Genomic DNA, 19,703 nt, shown 5'->3' with positions numbered 1-19,703 from the left:
AGCTTTTAAGATTTTCTCCTTATCTTTAACCTTAGGTAATGGAATTGTGATGTGCCTTGGTGTGCTCCTCCTTGGGTCCAACTTCTTTGGGACTTTCTGAGCTTCCTGGACTTGTCTATTTCCTTCCTACATGACTATTTCCTTCACCAGATTGGGGAAGTTTTCCTTCATTATTTGTTCAAATAAGTTTTCAATTTCTTGGTCTTCCTCTTCTCCTTCTGGCACCCCTGTGATTCAGATGTTAGAACATTTAATGTTGTTCCAAAGGTTCCTAAGCCTCTCCTCATTTTTTTTCGAATTCTTGTTTCTTCCTTCTGTTCCAGATGAATGTTTATTTCTTCCTTCTGCTCCAAATTGTTGATTTGAGTCCTAGTTTCCTTCTATTCACTGTTGGCTCCCCGTATATCTTCCTTTATTTCACTTGGTGTAGACTTCACTTCTGCCTTTTTTGTGTGTGTGCCTATACTCAAATCCTGATTACCAGTGTTCTGAACTCTGCATCTGATAGGTTAGCTGCCTCCTCGTTGCTTAGTTCTTTTTGTGGAGTTTTGATCTGTTCTTTCATTTGGGCCATATTTCTTTGTCTCAGCACATCTGTTATGTTGTAAGGGGTGAAGCCATAGGTGTTCACCAGGGCAACCCACGTCACTGCGTTGTGGTGCTGTATGTGGGGAGGGGTTAGAGAGGGAACAGTGCTGCTTGCCCAGCTCTCTCCCCACTTCCAGTCTCTTCCTCCTGTTACCCCAAAGTGACCCACATCCTTTCAGTGCTGCCCTGATGCTGATTCCTGGGTGGGTGGGTTTGTGTACATCCTAGGACTCCACAGGCCCCTCCAACGGCCTCTCCTGTGAGACTGCAACCCCCACAGCTTTTACAGCCAGAAGTTTTTGAGGTTTTCTTTTCCCATGCACAAATCCTGGGTTCATGGTCTGTCTCGCCCTCCAGTGTTCCTCCTGGTTTACCCACATGCAAATGTGGGACCGCCCAGTCCGCCAGCTGCCGCCGTGCCAGTCTTCCTCTCCACCCCTCCTACCAGGCTGGACGAATGTTTCTCCTTTAAGTCCTTGGTGGTCGGACTTCCATACAGTTCAGTTTTCTGGCAGTTCTGGTTGCTTTTTGGTTTTCAATTGGCTGTTATTCTTCTTTTGGTTGTGTGAGGAAGTGAAGCATAGCTACCTACTCCTCCATCTTGACCAGAAGGCTCTGCTGTCTTAAATTTCTTACATTTATTTATTTACTCACTAAATATTAATTAAACCCCTACTATGTGCGGGGCACTGGGTTAAACACTGAGGATGCTGATGAAGCAGGTATATTACATAATTACAAATCCCCTAAATGTTTTAGTGGGAACGAACGAATTTGCTTATTAAAACTTAAATGGTATAAAGGTAAGCCTCAGGCTAACCCCTGGGATCTGAAGGTTTTTCTAGGGTACTGTAATAAAGTCTTGCATCAATATAGCCTGCCAAGGCCACATGTGTAAATAAATGCTTTAGGTAAGCAAGGCCATTCACTCCTTACAATGACCCTCAGAGTTGAGTGTCATTATCCCCACTTCACAGATGCCCATACTGAGGTCAAGGGGTCAAGTGACTTGATGAAGGTCACATGCACACTAAGGAAGCTGGACCTAAACTCTGGTCTGTTCGCTCCGTCATCCCAGACCTTGCCCCTGTAGTGCTGGCTGGGCTCTCGCTGTATCATTTGTCTCGTCTGTGTGGTTAAGCTCTGGCAGGGAGCTCTTACCGCCGCTGGGCTAGAGGGCTGGGAGAAAGCAGTAGAAGTAACCAGTGGGGCATGTGTCTGCACCTGGGGTCTAGACTTCCCCTCGGAGCCGGCAGAGGGGATGGGAGTGCCGGGAGACAGAGGCTGGCCGTCGCTGGTGTCAAGGTCTAGTCCAGAAGCTTGTCTCATGACAAATGAGAATAAATGGTCTCTGTCTCCAGGAAGCACTGGCAGGTACACCTGGGAAGGGCCCCTGGCCTCGACCTTGGGAGCAAAAGCTGCATGAGGTTGATGGGTGGTGGGGAAAGCCCCAGCTCTGCATCCCCATTTTGCCCAGTAAGTCCCTCGTGGGCTTGGCTGTTCACACTCTCCAGGCGCTAGCACGTGGCTTAGGAGGTTGGAGCCAGTTTAGAGGCCCCCAAGCTCAAGAACCAGGCCTCCTCGTTTCCGGTTCCATTTGCCATTGGCACTCGCTGTATGGGAAGCACAAACTCCCCTAACCCCTTAGCGTGACCAATAGTTTGGGGAAAAGATGTAGAAGTGGATTTGTTTTTTTATTTTTTTCTGGCTCTTTCTCAATGAATATGCAGCTCCTCCACTGCCCTCTGACCTTGAGGATGGAGGTAGGGGAGAGAAGGGGCAAGAAAAGCCCCCCATAGAGCAGGAGAGGAAGTTCCGGAGGCCTTTGCACCGTTTGGGAAGATGGGAGTCTGGCCCAGGTGTCCCAAGGGAAAGACCCAGGCTGACTGGCCCCTCCCATGCTCCCCCATGACCTTTGCTGCTGCTGCTGCTGCTTCTGGGAGTGGAAGGCCTGGGCTGGTCCCTCCAAGCTGGTGACATGGGCAAGGCAGTGGCCCTTTGGTGTGGGACTCTGGGAACAAGGGTGCAGCCTCCTAGCAGTGGCAGCCTCTCCCCCTGCTGGGCTTAAGGGACATTGCTGGGGTGAGGGAGGGAGGCGGTCATGGAAACATCTCTCCTCTCAAGGCCCCTGAACCAGAACGGGGAAGCACCCTGCCCCGAGAGGGCCAGGCCCTCTTAAAGCGAGAGCTCACCCCACTTTTACGGCTGCAGGTGGAGCGGCTGCTTCTCCACCTCCCTGCCTCTTGGCTCACCCTTCACGCTTGAATAACGATGACGAGGCAGCTTCAGCAATGACAGAGGCTTCCTGCCCTTGTCACGGACCTAGGCGCTTTATACACACATCTCATTTCGTTCTCTGCACTCTTCCTGTCCCCAGCTTACAGCTGGCTAGTGGTGGAGCCAGGACTCTGACTGGGACAGCCTCCCAGGAGGGAATGGGGGGCAGGTGCAGGCTGACTCTCTCCCTCCGGGTGGAACTGCCATCCTATTAGAGCTGCCTAAACCCTGCCTGCCCCAGGCCTGTGAGCTCACTTGGCACCTCGTAGAACCAGAGGAGTTGGTTTCCATCAACCCTCCGTTCAAAATATCCATCTGCTGCAGGGTCTCCGTGTGCCCTTGGAAAGCCACTTCTTTCTCGGTAGCCTCAGTTTCCCTTTCTGCAAAAAGGGGGGGCACCTCGTTGTGAGGCTTTTGCTTGTACAAAGTTACTCAGGGAGAAGTTTTTAGTGGTGAAACATGTGAGATAAAACAAATCCAAGGTCACCATCCTCGTTACATTTGCATTGCCAGAGACCAGCACACTTTCTCCGTGAGGCCAGACAGCAAACAATTTTGGCTTTGCGGACCCTACAGCCCCCATCACTACTCTTTTCTGCTCTTGTCTCTCCAAAGCAGCCGCGGGCAATGAGCCGATGGATGCGGCTGTGTTTCAGTAAAACTTTATTTACAAAAACAGGCAATGAGCTGGATCTGGCCCGAGGGCTGTAGTGTGCCAACCCCTGGACCTTGGCTTGATTGGCGGTTTCCTGTAGCAGAAAGCGGAGCCAGAACGCAGTCCAGGCTTGGTGTGAAGTCCAGGCATCCATGTGTAAACCGCTGTCTGTGGGGGTTTGGAGGGAAGGGGCTGACCTACCTTTGAGACCCCCATCGTAGGTTCTCAGGGGCACGTGGTAGGTGTCTGTGGTTAAATGACTTGATCCTAATGGCCAGATACTTGTGCTCTTACTCAACGCAACAGATGTTTGGCTGACATTGGGGGGGCCACTAGCACTGATAAAAAGCGAGCACACAGGGCCCAGGGCAGCCGGTGAGAGCGCTGGCCCGATGCACCAAGGCTGTGGTTCCATCCCCGGTCAGGGCACAGACAAGACCAACCAGTGAAGGCACCAATAAGTGAACAATTGGTGTTTCTCTCTCTCATCGATTTAAAACAAATTCAAGCAGCCCTGTCCTGAGCGTGCCATTCTGCTTTCTGGAGCAGGTGTCCTTGCAGTCAGAGCGAGGGTGATTGCCTGCCCCGGGGAGCTGGACCTCCAGCTCCCTTCCCTACTGCCTGAGATTCTCCTGAGAACCTCGCCCCAGTGGGACTGCTCCTGTGGATCCAGACAGCAGCAGGCTCAGAGGGCAGTTCCTCAAACCCAACACCTTTTGAGGCCAGTGTGCCTTCCCACCCCCCGAGGTCCCAGTCCACGGGAACTTCCAACCCTCCCTCGTGCCCAGGCCCTGTGGCCATTCCCAGGCCAGTGGGCAGCTCCAGCGCTACGCCTTTCTGCGTGCCCCGGCCTTTAGAGGCCCCCGCTTTTATTTTTCCTTCCTTCCTTTCTTTTCCATCCTACGAACTTCCTGGTCCTAGAGCCCAGCCCCAATTCTTGTCAAGCTCTCTTCAGTCGACGTGTTTCTTAAGGGCTTTTGGAAAAACTCCGACTGCCCAGCAGGTCTAGCAGGTGTGTGACTCACCTGCTGCATGCTGAACAGTGTCCCGTCCGACCCCTGGACTCCTTCCTGCCCTGCCTGCCACTGCGACAGCTGGGACCCTTCCCTGCCAGTGGGGCCTGCCACCATCACCCGTACTCCTGTCCCCGAGGGCTGGAATTGGATCACGCAGAATCCAGGTCAGGTTTTGGGTTTTTAAACATCTCACTGAGCTGGAGGAGGATCCTTTGGAGCTCACTGGGGGTGTGGGTGGGTCTCTCCTTGGTCTACACCCTTGGGTTCGGGCCCAGGGACACCCTGTCCCCTCCCAGGTGTCGGCAGGGCTTGGCAAGGGGAACTCTGCTGGGGGGGGGGGTCACAGGCTCAGCGGATAGGACGCTGGTCCTTGTGGCCACCTTGTGGGGCAGGTCAAGGCAAAGCGGGGCTGAGGAGCACAGAGGGAGCCTCCCAAGGGCCGGTGTGTGGGGGACACTTCCCCCCACTCCCTTCTCAGGTCACAGAGTTTCATGATTGTGCTTGATACGGTCTCAGGGAACACCTAGTTCCGCGGCATCGTTTCACAGCTGGGAAAGGCTCGGCTCGGAGTGTGGGGAGTAACTCCAGGCCACTCCGTCAATGGGTGACTGAGCAGGGTCTGGAAGCAGAGCTGGCTGCTGCTTCTGCGTTCTCTGTGCCCGCTCCTCCGCTCCTGCCCACAGACCACCCCGGTAGCCCTCTCCCGTCTCCTCCTGTTCTGGCCTCGTTAGGAAGGAGGAGCGCAGTGTGCGCAATTCCACCGGTGTGATTCCGTGGGCTCACAGATGGGAGCACCTCCGAGGTCTCCCAAGCAGCTCCCCTCCCCTCGGCTCCCCGCAGGTGGTGGTAGTTCAGCCACAGCTTGCCCGTCTCCAGTGAGGGCGAGCTCACTGCTTTTCGAGGTTGTCGCTTTGCTTTGTGTGGCTGATGTCTGGTGAATCTCACGCTTGCTGGATGCTTACGTGTGCCAGGCACTTTGCTCACAGAGCACGTTACATGTATGAACTCTGTTAACCCTCTCAGCACCCTTAGCCGGTGTTATCATTATCATTCTTGTTTATGGAGGAGGAAACAGGCCCAGAGAACTTAAGTAACTTAGGAGTTCACAGCTTGAAGAGGGGAGCTGAGACTTGGCACGGACAGGTCTGGTTCTGGAGCCCCACGGCACCCTTACCCCCTCACTGGATGGCCGGCCTGCACCGAGGAGGCCCACCAGGGCGGGGGTCTGGCTGCACGTGGCAAGGCTGGGTTGTAAGGGGGACGTTTAGATGAGTGTGTGTCCCTCTGGCTGGCCTCCCAGGGTCCCAGGGGCACAAATGTCACCTTTGAAGCTTGCCTCCTTTTGGCCACGCCCCCTCCAAGCCAGCCAAGGAGGCAGGAGGTGCGGGTAGGCGTGGCAGAGGGAGCAGGAGGGGCCCGGTCCTGGGGCTTTTTACTCCTTCCCATCATCACCTCTGCCTCTGCTGTGCTACCCCAGGCATCGCGGGGCTAGGAAGGGTCCCTTGGTGACGAACGAGGGCAGTGCCCTGCGGAGTGTGCCTGGGGAGCTGGGCGAGGCAGCAGGTGTGATCCCCACAGTGACGATCCTTGATCCTCGTCATTAGGGACGGAGGCTCAGAGGGGTGAGGTGTCCTACTTGAGGTCACATAGCTAAGGGAGGGCAGAATTGGGCCCTCCCTCCTGGTTCCTAACAGAATGTGCTCCTCAGTGGGCTAGTTCCTCTCTTTTGTTGGCTTTTCCTCCACCGATCCCGGTACATCTGGGACAGGAGTGTCTGAGGTGACGACACCTTCTCAGCTTTTGGTCCCTGAGTCAGCAGGGTCTCCTGAGGCACAGCTCGGGGCCACCACCTATCTTCTGCCCCCGGACGCGGAGGTCCTCTGGGACTATGCCGGCAGTCCTCCTGGCTGGGTCTTCTCAGGCAGTGACTTTGGGGTCTTCACCGGGGTGACTGGTCCAATCACATTCTCATCCCCGCCACCTGGACCATGAGGATGTTCCCTGTGTCTCCTTCCGGGGCCTGGTTACGTTCTGTCTTCTCCCCCTTGTGATAATAATCGCACCCCAGCGCTGTCATTCACTAGCATTGCCACCTGACATTCCCATCTGTCGGGCCTCCGGGCCATCCCCATTCACAGATGAGGAAGCCGGGGCTCGGAGAGGTGAAGTCCCCTGTCCTCTGGGCTGGGCCACCATGGCACTCGAGGACCAGGGGCTCTGGCTGTGTTCTGACTTGGGTGAGGCACTCAGCCTCTTAGGGCCCGAGTCCCCCTCTCTGGGTGCAGGGGCTAGCCTCGCCAAGGGCTGTGAGTTATTATCACGTCCGGGAATGCCCTCAGTCCCTGAGTGAGTTTGGAGGGAGCTAATTCCCTGAGCAGCAGCTTCGTCTTCTCGGTGCCTGGGACAGCCTTGACTTTTAATCCCCACAATCACCCTGGGAGGTAAGAACACACGCGGGAAGCTGAGACTCAGAGAAGGGAGGTCACGGGACTGGTAGGCGGGGAAGCAGGGATTTGAACCGGGTCTGTGCATTCTCTGAAGTGAGCACCTCCCGCTGTGATGAAACAGGTCCCCGAGATGGGGGCCCCCCGGCTCTGAGCGGTGAGTGGGTTTGGGGACACCCCTCTTTGGATTCAAGGTGGTCAGACTCAGGGGGGCAGGTTCCCAGTAGCTTAACAGGTATATCCAAGGCAGGTGGGGTGCAGGCACAGAGTGAGTTCCTAGCCCCCTCACTCAGGATTCTTCCCACTGTTCCCTTTGGGCAATGAGAGAGACCCCTCCCCCATCCTTCCTTGTCTCAGGGACGGAGCTGTCCTTGTGCCCAGGGGGCCAGACCTGCTCCACAGGTGGCCCCTTTCCGGTCTCCTGGTCCAGCCAAGCCCACTCAGCAGAGGGAGGGAGGATTGGCAGCGTGGTTAGGTGGTACCTCTGCCCAGCACCTCCCTCCCCACCTTACCCTATGGCCTGGTTGTCCTGCTGCCCAGTGTCGTAATTAAATCTGATAACTGTTCATTTTATCTGATGGAAGGGGCTCCAATGTCATGACTTGTTTGAGACAGGCTGGGGTGGGGGCGGGGGCCCGGAAGCCAGTAGGCTGCCTATGCTTGCATTCCATTCCTCACCTTGTGTAACTTTAAAAAAACTTTTTTAATCTATTTTTTTTTTAGAGAAGGGGGCAGGGAGGGAGAAAGAGAGAGAGGGAGACATCGATGTGAGAGAGAAACATGGATTGGTCGCCTCTCATACGTGCCCTGACTCACAACCCAGGCGTGTGCCCCAACCGGCAACCCTTTGCTTTGAGGGATGAAGCCCACCCCACTGAGCCACACCAGTCGGGGCAGCACCGTGTGACCCTGAGCAAATCTGCCTTCTCAGTTTCCCTTCCGTGAAAGGATGGGGTGGTCTTGGACCCTTCCTAAGGACTCTTCCAGCTCTGAAAATCTCTGAACGGCTCAAATGGGACTCCAGGGTGCCCTCTGGGCTCCCCACCATCTCTCCCTCCTTCCCACAAAGCTGAGGAGCACAGGCGTGGCGGGGGGGCGGGGGGGGGGGGGCAGTGTTTGCTTNCCTGAGGAGCACAGGCGTGGGGGGGGGGGGGGGGGGGGGGAGGCAGTGTTTGCTTCCAGTACATGGGAACCAGAAGAGACTGGATTGGTCTCCACAAAAACCGCTCCATTTCTGTCTGGCCAATTTTGGAATCAACCCAGGATGCCAGTGTTTGCCCAGCTGTGGGGGAGAGCCCTCCTGAGGTCCTGGTCACTTTGTCATTAGTGGAGAGAGCGTGGACTCTGGGGTCAGGCTGGAGAGCAAACCCTGTCTCTGTCCCTTCTAGTGGTATGAACTTGGGCGAGTCACTCGGTCTTGGTTTCTGTAACTGAACAGGAAGCTATTAATCCAAAACTCACTGAGGTGTAACAAGGGTGACGCCTTGTCCCAGGCACAACCCCTGGCCTGGTGCATAGTAAATGCTCAGAAAAAGCAAGGGTGCATTCTTTCTTTTGGCCGCAGTGCCATCCTGATACGTCACTTCTGGCAAATAGATGGGGCTGAAGGATGACAGGACGCCTCGCCCTGCTGTTTAGGACCTCAGTGTCATGTCCATGCAGACAAGCAGGTGGCCCCAGGTGGTAGGGATGATACTGAGCTGTGGGGGCGACTTCCTTCACAAGTCCCCCCGAGTGCCACAGATGAGAGTGAACATGGCTGAGACATGAGGAGATCTGCTTAGGGAGGAGAAGTGAGCAGTGGCCAGTTTCTCCAGGGGGGAAAAAGGCCTCGAGCCCCCTCCTCCAGGGCCTTTTATTGGGTTCTAATACACAGGAACACAGGGTGGCAAGGATCAAACAGTAGATAACATTTCAAAGAAATCTGAGGGCTTACTATGAGTCAGAGTCTGTCAGGAACAGAGTTTTAGGGTTTCTTGCTCGAACCCTTAACACATGAATGAAAGCACTCTTAGCAGAGCAGATTTCACAGGTTTAGCAGGAAGTCTTTGTGACGCCAGATTTTCCCCCCAGGACATGCGCTAGCAAGGCAAGGAGCTGCACCCCGCCCCAACAGGTATTCAGGCTTAAGGGGATGAGAGCCAGGAAGTGCTTCTCCCAGAGAACATGGGGACTCGGACTTTGTCAAAGCCAGGGGGCGAGAGTCCATTGCTCTTTGTTGCAGCCTCTGAGTCCTTCCATGAAGGCCTCCCAAGTAATCAAGTCTGGCTTAGGTTGCCCACCCCCCCCCCCGCCTGTGAGGGGTCTTATCCATCATTGACTTCTGACCAAGCTTTGGGGGCAGGGAGAGGAAACTGAGGCAGCGTTTGCTACCAGAGACAAGCTTTGTCTCCTGCGGCTGGCACTCCAAAGGTCGTCCCTGGCCCTTAGCCACAAGGGGTGGAGATACAATTCCTAAAACCAGGCAGAGCGGTGTGCAACACTGAGCTTTATAGTGTCCCCCTCCTTCTTTCTTAAATCTACAAAACAGGCCCCACACTGCAATGCAAGCTTCCTGGGACCACTGGGTTTCTTCTCTGTGTCTTGCTGGAAGCCCAGGGCTCTGCAGGGGTGAGTGGGGAGGAGGGGAGCCTGCTTCACACTGATCTGACCCCAAATCTGGCTCGTTGGCTCAAGCCAATGATCAGAACTCACGAGGTCCAAGAATTTGAGGGGCAGCACGAGAGCTTTTAAATCGTCCATGAGAGAACAAGCCCCCTAAAGCTCAAGGCTCCTGGTGGGGGCTCCAGAATTCTGAGACGGCACCCAGGGCATGGGCTGGGGCTGACTCCCTGGTGTCTGGTCCCACTCTGTTCTGGGCCCAGGCCTGGAGCCACCGGGCAGGGACATATGGTTCGGGGTGGAGCAGGCACCATTCCCTGCTGAGTTTCTGGGAAGGGGGGAACGCGCCTGATCATGCTACTGCTTACCTTCAGCTCTCTCAAAGCCGTCACCCACGCCTCACTCCTGTTTTCCCTCCCCGATGATCAGCACACCCCTCTGCTTTTTCTGAAGTCGTGGCCAGGGGATTTTCCAATTAGCAGAGCGATGCCTCCAGCTTTCTCTTGCTTCATGGAGCAGATGGCTGGCTGGGAGTGCGAGAGGTATGCATTTTTCTCTAGTTCTTTTCCTCTTGTTTTTCGATTCTAGTTACCCACCTGTCCATCCATCCACCCATGTGTCTACCCATCCATCCATCCATCCATCCATCTAATCATCCATCTATCACACATCTATCTATCATGCCTCCGCCTACGTGTCCATCCGTATGTCCAGCCACCCATCTACAGACTGTTTATTGGTGTCTACTCTATGCCTGGTGCTGTGTTCGAGAGATACAAGTCTGTGTCATACAGGCGTGACCCTGTCCTCAGGGAGGGGACGGTGCAGCAGAGATGACAGACAACTCCACCAGGAACAGTGCTTTGTGCTACGGCCTTATTGTCCCTGCCTGTCAGTTGCCTTATCTATTGTGTGGGATGATAACAGTGCCTACCTCACGGGGTTGTTGGGAACAGCTGGTGAGATAAAACGGGAGGGGTTGGCCCAGTGCCGGGCATGTAGAAAGTGCTCAATAAATGTTAGCTGTGATGGCAGTGATCCTGACGGAGGTGGTGATGATGGCAGAGATCATCTGAATCAGTGTCTGACACTAACTAGGCGACCATATGTTTCCATGAATTGTCCCAGGCAGGCTGTTTTTCCTCGGCAGCAACGGAGGGTAGTAGGGGGCCGGTGACGAAGGGCAGGCCCCGAGCCAGCTTCTCAGGGTGGGGCAGCCCAGAAGGACATTATTTCAACAAGGGAGGCTGGCCATGCCCCTCTGGTGGGGGCATATGTGCGTCTGGGGGCTTCCTGGAGAGCCTGAGACAGCACAGTCATGTCCTCGGTTTGCCCAGTTCAGAGGGGGCGGTGAAGCATCTTGGGGCAAAATAAACCCGGAGACCTGGAGCCGTGGGCCGCCCTGGCAGGGGCTGGCGTGGGCTGTCAGAAAGCTCCTGGAAGCTGAGGGGAGGCTGGGTGGCCAGGGGAGGCAGTGGTGGGAAGGAGCCCTGCGCTGGGGGTTCTGGGGGAGAGGCTGCAGCGGTACCCCATGGGGCTGGTGGGGGCTGGGGCATGTCAGTCTTATTTACCCCTTGTGGGAATGGCACCAGGCACATAGTAGGTGCTTATCTGAGGATTGTGGGGAGGTTGGTTGAATGCACACCAAGACAATTGGCATCCTAATTTCATTTTATTATTGTGCAAACTTACTTGGAAAACACAGTAGCTCTGGAACCAGACAGAAGCAGGCTCAAATCCTGGTACCTACTACATAGCAGCTCTGCGGAACCCTGGTAGGACACTCCCCTTTCTCAGCCTCAGTTTCCTCACTGGCCAACCAGGAACAGCAACATCGATGTTGCAAGTGTTAGGTAGGTGGGAGATGGTGGAGGGGTTTAGAAGCCACCCAGTAAAGGTGACAGCTTTTGTCGTTGTCCACGCATCTGGGTGACACCCAGGGTGGTGAGCCAGGACAGCGGGATTGGTCCTATGGGGAGACAGTGCCTGCTGAACCCCACACTGTGAAATTTGGGGGAGATATCTGGGATCTGTTGCTTACTTGCTGTGTGACCTTAGGTGGGCTACTTACCTCTCTGTGCCTTAGCTCCTCCTGTGAAAAAGGGGATCTCAAAAGCAGCCATTCTATAGGGTTCTTGCCAGAGCACATGGGCTCACGTATGGAGAGCATGGGACCCGGCGTACTGTGCGTAAATGCTCACTAAAAGGGGCCGTCGTCGTGCATGGCGGCTTCAGCGGAGGAGTGGGGGAACCTGCTGGGGAGTGTGAACGTGAGCTGTGGGGAAGACTCTGACTTCACCTGAGGGAAGGGGCCTGATGTGCTCTTCCTTTGGAAGTGGCCCGCCCCCCTCTGTCTCTGCTGACACAGGGGTAGGTCAACAGGACCACGCTGGCGAAGGCGTGGAGGCCTCGGAAGATGCTTACTTAGTTCCAGAAATAAACCCGAGAAAATCGTTCCGCTTAACCTCTTGGATTCCAAGGGGCAGCACTTGAGTGGTCATAACCAGCGGGGAGGGAGCCCAGAGTCTGGGTTTGAATCCCGACTCCTCCACTCTCCGGCTGTGTGATCCCGCGCAAGGCACCCAACCTCCCTGGGTCTGCTTCCTCATTCGTATTCTGGGACAAAGGCTCCTTCCTCGCAGGGCCGCCTATAGGCCGAGCACACTGTGGGCCTCTGTAATCAGGAGTGATTTTGCAGGCTCCATGGCGGGCGAGGGAGTAGATGTTAATGAACGCTGGGGCTGGTCCAGAAACCCAGTCTATAAAACCCCTGCAGCCTGCAGCTTCTGGGGCGTTGCTAATGGGAGCTTATGTGAAGGACACAGCAGGATAAGGGCCCATTGTTCGGAGCTGGGACAGTTTTATGACTCTTAGAAAGCGTCTTTCATCTGGGAAGCCAAGGAGCTTATGGAACCATCCAGCCCTGGGCGGTGAAACTGGGGGACACTGAAGGTTTCTGGGGCTGGTGCCAGGCTGCGGCCTTAGCCAGGTTCCCCCCCCCCCCCGCCCCATACAGCCTGGGCGGGCAAGTGGGAGTGGGGACAGCTAAGACCCCCCTGTAGTGTCACTGCAGCCCCAGGGATGCAGCTGCAGACCTCCCTTCCCCAGGCCCCGGTCCTTTGCTCCTGGAGACCTTCTGTTGGCCCCCAGGCCCCAGCCTGCTCCCCACCCTCAGCAATCAATGCCANATCCAGCCCTGGGCGGTGAAACTGGGGGACACTGAAGGTTTCTGGGGCTGGTGCCAGGCTGCGGCCTTAGCCAGGTCCACCCCCCCCCCCGCCCCATACAGCCCGGGCGGGCAAGTGGGAGTGGGGACAGCTAAGACCCCCCTGTAGTGTCACTGCAGCCCCAGGGATGCAGCTGCAGACCTCCCTTCCCCAGGCCCCAGTCCTTTGCTCCTGGAGACCTTCTGTTGGCCCCCAGGCCCCAGCCTGCTCCCCACCCTCAGCAATCAACGCCACGTTCTCCTCATCCTAGGGCAGCTTCCAGAACAGGCCTTGGGCCCTGTCCACTGTCAGCTGACCAGCAGCTCTCACGCCTGGGAGCCTCTCCTGGCACGCTGAGCTTGGCTATGGGCAGTAATATGATGCCAGGAAGCGAAGACCTTGCTTTTCTTGTCCTTCCTGGCTCCTTGGCCAGGCCCCAAGCAGAGAAATCCAACCTCCCTTGGCTTGCAGACAGCTGCAATCCCTCTGCCTGCTTATCCCCAGAGGAGGCTGCAGTGGGTGCAGTGGGTGCAGTGGGTGCAGTGGGAGGCTGCAGAGGAGGCCGCAGCTGCCTTGGATGCTCCAGGCTCTTCCCCTTTACCGGCTCGGTTTTCCATTAGGGGGGATACAGGAAGGCCGGAGCAGGGTGTTTGAGGATGCCTTTCCTGGGCCCAGAATCCCCCCCACCCCCTGCAGAGACAGTAGCCGCGGGCACGGGGCACTACCTGAATATAAATGAACCCCTCCTCTCCGTCACAGGAATGAAAATCCACACAGGTGAGTAGAAGTAAAGAGGGGGGGGGCTCTCTGTAAGGACACACAACAGGACACGCTGCTGGACATTCAAGGCTAGGACGGAATGCCTTCGTGCCTCACTCTTTTCATCTGTGAAACGTGATAGAATCGCCTGCCTTCTAGGTTTGCTATGAGGAATTAATGAGTTAATACACATACAGTGCTTAAACAGAGCCTGGAATAGAAAGTGCTTTGGGAGGGTTTGCTATTACATGGCTGTGAATGCCTTCTAGGGCTCTGTGGTCTCTGCTTCCCTGTCATTTTCCTCCCCTTCACTCTGCACTCTTGCTTTTTACTTTTTTTCCTCTCCTCTGGCGATTCCGATCTCCCAGAATCTCAGCTTGAACTTGGCTGTGGCTTGTTGCAACATGAATGCTGGCCCCAGCTCTGCCCAGTCTTTCAGGCTCAGTGTCCATTGTCATTTGACCAACTCAGCCTCTCTGCTTTCCAGTTCCAAGTTCCTGGAAGAAGCGAGCTGATTGGCTCCATGTCAGTGAGATTTGTCCAATCAGCCGTGCTGGGGAGGAGTGGGCTGCCCTGGCACATGGGGCCGGTTGCACACACCCTGGCATGTTCTCCCCGGTGGCATCAGGAACTTTATCAGAGCAGCAGTGGAACTGTGAGCTGTGGTTTGCTGCCTTTTCTGACATCCCACAGGGGCATTCCCATGTTTCTAAGTGTTCAGGACAAGCTTTTAGAACTCCTCCCCCCCGTGCTGGTGCTTGGAGCTGGATTTGCTCACAAATTACTAGCCCACTTAAATTTTGAAATAGTGGCCCTGGCGGGGTAGCTCGGTTGGTTGGCGTGTTGTCCCGCCATGACAAGGTTGTATGTTTCATCTCTGGTCAGGACGCACACAAGAAGCAATCAAAGAATGCAGGATGGGTGGGACGACACATCGATGTGTCTCTCTTTCTCTCTGTCCCTTCCTCCCTCTCAAATAATTTTATTTATTTATTTATTTAAAAAATAATTTTAAAAAGTTGAAAGAGTGGCCAATATGAAAAACCAGGGGATTTCATATAGAAGTCAGAGTTTTGGTGTCTCTTGGGAAAAAGTAAAGAAAGCTCTGGAAGGGTCATCTATCAGCACAGGGTGGTGGCTACCCCCTTCTCCAGGGGCATGCGCTTTCCAGGCCTCTGGGGGTATCCCCTCTCCCTGTGGTGTCTCTGATCTTGAAACCGAGTGTCAGTTGTCACACACACTCATCCTGCTTCTCCCACTGTCATCCCCTCCCTGGTCCTTTTGGCACTGATGGGTGCCACCTGACCCTACAGCCTGATATTCTCCCTGGAAATGGGAACTGCATGAAGAAAAAGAAAAATGACATAGCTTTTCAAAATTTTGGAATATGTATATGTTTATAGTTCTGTGCCAAATAGTATTGCATTTAATTCTCGAAACAACCCCTGTGAAGCTGGTATTATTACTTCCACCCGTATTATACAGACAATAATACTGAGGATCAGAGAATTCAGCCACTTGTTCTACAGTAGCACAGGCCCCTGGCTTTAGAAATAACTTCAGATTTACGGCAAAGTTGCAAGTACAGCTTTTCTCCTCTGAGGCATTTGAGAAGAAACTGCTGGTGATGTTTTTTTTAACTCTGGACATTTTGGTGTGTATTTCCCATAAACAAGGACACGCTACTGCACAACCATGAGACAACCATCAACAGGAAATTACGCAAGACTTTTCTGCCCCCTGGTCTTCAGACCCTATTTAAATTGTGCCCATTGTCCTCGTAGTGCCCTTTGGAGGAGAAGGATGGCGTTCAGAACCACATGTGACATTTAGTCGTTGAGTGACTTCCGTCTCCTTCAATCTGGAAAGGTGCCTCCATCTTTCCTTGACTTGTATGACCTTGGCATTTCCAAAGACATTCAGAGGAACATCCCCCGGTTTGGGTGTGTTTGATGTTCCCCCTTGACTATGTGAGTTACGCATCTTTGGCAGGAGGGCCACGAAGTGGCGTCGAGGGTTTCTCAGCGCATCCCGTCAGGGAGACCCGTGACGTTCACATGTCCCATTGCTGGTCAAACCCAGTGTGGTCACTTGCATGAGGACGTGCCTCTAAGTTTCTCTACTGTAGAGTTGCTCTCCCCATCTCGTGGTTAGTGTTTTTGGGGAAGTGCTTTGAATTTATGTAATTCCTTAGCCATTCCTAACTTTCAATGTCTTCATTTATTGATCGACACCTGTGTGGACTCTTGGTTTTCTATTGTATTCAATGGGATATAACTCCTTACCATGGTGATTTATTTTGATGCTCAAATTGCCCTCCGTTGGGCTATTTGGAACCTCTTTGTGCTGGTTTCTGTGTCCTTTTGCTATGTCCCCGTGGCTTCTTGAGCAATTTATTAATTTCTGGCACAGGATGTTTTAGACTTAAATTGTTTCTCCCATAGAATCAGCCATTTCTCCAAGGAGCTCTGGTTCTTCTTAGTAGAGAATGGTGTTTAGAAGCCATGGTCGAGCTGCCAAGTGTGCTCATCACTGTGGGGGTGTCCCTGCTCCCAGGTCCTCTTGGAGGACAGCACTACGAGCTCACACCGATACTTCCAACACCACAGGTCCATCCTACTCCTCCCTCCCCGTATTTATCATTCCCTTCTCGAACAGTGAGAATCCCAAGACTTTGAACTATTGACCACTACTACACTCGTTTGCCTCTCATCAATAATAGTTACGACTGTTTATGCTGATGTAGTATTTATTTATTTATTTGAGAGAAGGGATGGGAGGGAGAGAGGGAGAGAAACATTGACTGGATGGATGCCTCTCAGACCTGCCCTGACTAGGGGACTGAACCTAGGCAGGCACCCTGACCGGGAATCGAACCAGTAAACCTTTTGCTTTGCAGAATGATGCCCAACCAACTAAGCTGCACCAGTCAGGATGATGACATAGTATTAAGTAGCATATTTATTTAATTTTGCCAGTGAGAAGTTGAAAAATCTCTGTTAGGCTGTACTAGGTGGATCTGCTAAAATCTTGTGAGATAGAAGAGGGCAAAAAGCTTATTGTCCCCACTTTACAGGCAGCGGGACCACGTGAAGAGGGTGAGGGCTGTTCTCAAGGCCCCACAGAGATCTCAGGGTGGAATCAGTCCCAGAGCCCTGTGCTGGGTCCACGTCCAGCCCACTCAACATGCGCTGTCCACCCATCCCCTGGTTGTCTTGGGAGAACTTGGACACTACACCCCCAAGAGAATAAACTGCTCAGACTGGCCTCTTCCGGATACTAAGCCCTGTAAAATGGTAGCTCAGAGAAGTCAAGTTTCCCTCTCCACCTTAGCCCCTGGAAACATCTCCACCTGCAGCTGTGCTTTTGACCTTGTCTTGCTTCCCACAAAGGCAGGCCCTGGGTTGTGAGGAATCTGAGAGGCTTGGAGCGTTGCTCCATGCAACCCAGCCCCCTTCAGAATGCCCATTCTGTGGAACAGGGCCAGGAGTGTGTGGGAAGAGGGTTTCTTCTTGGTTAGACAGACTCTATCATCCTCATTGGTAATTAAAATGTGATCCAGCCTCTCTTAGATAAGAGCCTGTCCATAAGTGGTTTGATGTTATGGTCAATGTTGAGGACTGACAGTTTCCTGCTTGCTCTCCATTGTTCTGTCAGTGTGAGGGTTGTATCTGGGCTTGGGAAGTCCACTGTCCCATCCACCCACTTCCTTTCTGACCCACCGTGGGCCTGGGCTGGTGGAAGGGAGCCAGGCTGGGAGGCAGAGGCAGGAGCCCTGGGTTTCCATTTTGACTTTGCCACCAGTTTGCTGGGCAACCTGGGCCAAGTCACCCAGCCTCTCTGGCCGATGCAAAGTACCACCCTTGCACACCCTCCCTCTTTCCCAGGTCAGTGGTGGACACCAGGGAGAGCAGAGTCCCAGTCCCATTCAGATGCATCACTAATGATTATGCTTACACAGTAAATCCTGTCCTCACCAGAATGCACAGTGAGTGGGAAATTCTGGTTACTTGAATGTTCTGGGACATGGAAATGTTCCCAGAAATTCTTTCTGTTCATTTTGTGGCTAATGAAACCCATTCATTCAACTATTAGCAAATATTTATCTCCTGCCTATGCTCTGCCAGCCTCTGTCCCAGGTGTTGGGGGTTCCAGCGTGAATGACACAGCCGGGTCCCAGCTCCCAGGGACTCACGGTCTGGGGGGAGACATGGGGCAAATACACCACACGACACGGTGGGATGGGCACACTGGTGGGGGGAGCACAGAACCCTGTGCGAGCCCCGGGGTCGAGGCTGGGGGCAGTGGAGAGAGATCCTTGAGAAGGCATTATTTATGCTGAAGGCATCAAAGGGCAGTTAGCTGCTGAGTCTGGGGAATGGAGGCAGAGGGAACAGCATGGGCAAAGGCCCAGTGGACACCTTGCATATTCACTTGTGCTGTGGAGCAAAGGATGTGAAGCTGGGGAGGCGAGAGAGAAGGACTGGGTGTGTCAGGAGAGGGAAATGGCAGAGAGATCAAGAAGGTAGAACAGCCCTGGCTGGTGTGGCTCAGTGGGCTGAGCTCGGGCCCGTGAACCAAAGGGTCACAGGTTTGATTCCCAGTCAGGGCACATTCCTGGGTTGTGAATCAGGTCCCCAGTAGGGGTAAGTGAGAGGCAACCATACATGGATGTTTCTCTCTCTCTCTTTCTCCTTTTCTTCCCTTTTCTCTAAAAAAACCCAAAAAACAAAAAACAAAATGAGGAGAATGTGGCCTGGCCTGGGGCCTGGGCTAGCCTGGAAGGTTAGCCTGGAGGGCTGCAGGCTCATTTATTCGAGTATGTGTTGCTTTCTCATAAAAGTACAATGGAGGGGGGAAATGAGGTGAAAGCACTAATTCCCAGAGCAGAGGCCTCCAAGTCAGACGGGTCATGCAGGCCTGGGTGGGATGGAGGCAAGTGGAGGACACAGCCCTGGTGAGTCATGACTCTTTGAGGACTGCAGAGTATGACCCCAGGGGACGGGGGCCTGGCCGTATCGAATCTTCAGATTTGTTAAGAGAAGCCAGCAATCTGGCTTTTTATGGGCCATCTTCCCATTGTTAGATGTTGGTAACTGATGAACAGCAAATTGTTGGTAACAACGAAACCACTACGGGCGGGCGGGTGAAGCAAAATGCTTCCGAAGGCTCCACTTGTTCTATAAGCTGCTGGATTATGGCCCTGGAACCAGAGAGCTCTGCTGATAAGGGTTCCAGGGTGTCCACGGAAATCTGCTATGATCCTCTAATGGTCCCAACCTGTGCTGGGCTCTGGGCCCTGGGGTATGGCCCCTGCCCTAAAGGCCAGATCATAGCTGCCCTTAAACTGGACACAGTCAAATCAGTTCCTACCCTGAGCCAACTTCACAAAACAACAAAAGCAACTAACCAAAGGTCAGAGTGCTGTGGAGCTCAGAGGTGAGACATGGCCGGGGAACAAAGGCCAAATGGGGAGATTTCCTGGGCATTCTGGGTCCCCGGGGGTTCTGGGAGGGAGAGTAAGCCCAATGAAAGAGGGGCAGACATTCAGCCCGGAGGGCTCAAGGGCTCAGATCCAGCAGGAAAACAAGAGCCAGGGGTGGGGTTCGATGCAGCACGTCTAAATTCTGGCCCGAGGCTTACTGCCAGGAGCCCCAGGTCTCCCTGGGCATCTGGAGATGTTCTTGCTGCTTCGCTGGAGCTCCAGAAACTTTCCTCTCTACGGTCACGGCCGCCGCTTATTCACCCCGGAATAGAAGCTCAGGCAGGGTAAGGACCATGCCTGTTTGTTCACTGATGTATCCCGTGTGCCTAGGAGGATGTGTGAACACAGCAAGTGCTCAACAAACATTTACTGGCTGATTACGATGAGCCGAGTATTGCTGTAGGCCTGGGACTTCATACAACCCTGCGAACAAGCCTTAGGACAGGCCCCACAGCACCTGTGTCCCCGTGTGGACCTGCGCAATAAACACACCAACCGGCCAATGAATAAGATGATTTTGGAGAGTGTGGCCCAAGTGCGCTTGTTTCAGTTCACTGTAGTGAGCGGCCTGGTCGTCTGGGTCTCCTCCTGGCCCCTGAGAATGGAGTGGGCAGGGCTGGGGTCTGTCTGGCCCCTAGTTCCATTCCCAGCCCCGGAGGCTGGTGCTGACAA

At 54.1% G+C, this 19,703-nt stretch overlaps 1 protein-coding gene across 3 annotated transcripts in view; it reads left to right on the top strand.

Moving 5' to 3' along the window:
* The first annotated feature begins 4,508 nt into the window (after positions 1-4,508).
* Positions 4,509-19,703, top strand: part of ARHGEF10L (Rho guanine nucleotide exchange factor 10 like) — a 157,103-nt gene continuing 141,908 nt past the window's right edge. For 2 of the 3 annotated variants that reach the window (XM_037045075.1, XM_037045073.1), the window contains exon 1: positions 4,510-4,700. The gene's annotated coding sequence lies outside the window, so the exon portion shown is untranslated. Of the gene's footprint in view, positions 4,701-19,703 lie in introns of all 3 variants that reach the window. The other variant, XM_037045081.1, reaches the window with a different exon arrangement.

Source organism: Sturnira hondurensis, unplaced genomic scaffold (genome assembly GCF_014824575.4).
Source record: "Sturnira hondurensis isolate 20B ecotype Veracruz unplaced genomic scaffold, ASM1482457v3 Scaffold0004257, whole genome shotgun sequence".
Classification (NCBI taxonomy): Eukaryota; Metazoa; Chordata; class Mammalia; order Chiroptera; family Phyllostomidae; genus Sturnira; species Sturnira hondurensis.
The sequence above is the reverse complement of the archived record's forward strand: the minus strand, read 5'-3'. Positions and strand labels throughout refer to the sequence as shown.